Source organism: Palaemon carinicauda, chromosome 13, assembly GCF_036898095.1.
Source record: "Palaemon carinicauda isolate YSFRI2023 chromosome 13, ASM3689809v2, whole genome shotgun sequence".
In the NCBI taxonomy this organism is placed as follows: domain Eukaryota; kingdom Metazoa; phylum Arthropoda; class Malacostraca; order Decapoda; family Palaemonidae; genus Palaemon; species Palaemon carinicauda.
In genome coordinates, this window is record NC_090737.1 from 24,080,573 (window position 1) to 24,081,338 (window position 766).

Genomic DNA, 766 nt, shown 5'->3' on the forward strand with positions numbered 1-766 from the left:
GACTTGTTGTCCCCTTAGTCAAGCTTGTACGAATGGCTACCCTGAGAGTTCGTGTGACCCTTTCTAAGTCGGGCTGTTGCTGTTGCGATTCTGGAATGGGGGAGGGGCTCTACCAATCACGACCCCCATGCGATAACGACTTTGGGGATTCGGACGAACGTGACTTAGGATGCTTTCGTAAATCTTTTTTTCTGAGGTGATGAAGGAGGGAGGAGTTAGGGGGAGAAAAGTTTTGTAACTTGATGAACTTACAATTAATATATACTTTATATATAAAGTGACACATGAACCCACACACACATACACAAACATATATATATATATATATATATATATATATATATATATATATATATTATATATATATATATATATATTATATAATATATATATATGTTATATATATATATATATATATATATATATATATATATATATATATATATATATATATATATATATATATATATATATATATTATATGTAATATATATATACATATATATATATATATATATATATATATATATATATATATATAACTTATACACACATAAATATAAGTATATAATACATATAATATATATATATATATATATATATATATATATATATATATATATATATACAGTATATATACATACACACACATAAATATAAGTATATATATATATATATATATATATATATATATATATATATATATATATATATATATATATTATATATAATATATATATACATATATATATATATATATATATAT

General features: G+C 20.4%; 1 protein-coding gene across 1 annotated transcript in view; it reads right to left on the minus strand.

The window, feature by feature from the left end:
* LOC137652219 (hemocytin-like) overlaps window positions 1-40 on the minus strand; it is a 298,302-nt gene extending 298,262 nt beyond the window's left edge. The window contains 1 exon segment of the mRNA XM_068385448.1: window positions 1-40. This exon segment is cut by the window's left edge and continues 373 nt beyond it. The gene's annotated coding sequence lies outside the window, so the exon portion shown is untranslated.
* Between the last annotated feature and the right edge of the window lie 726 nt (window positions 41-766).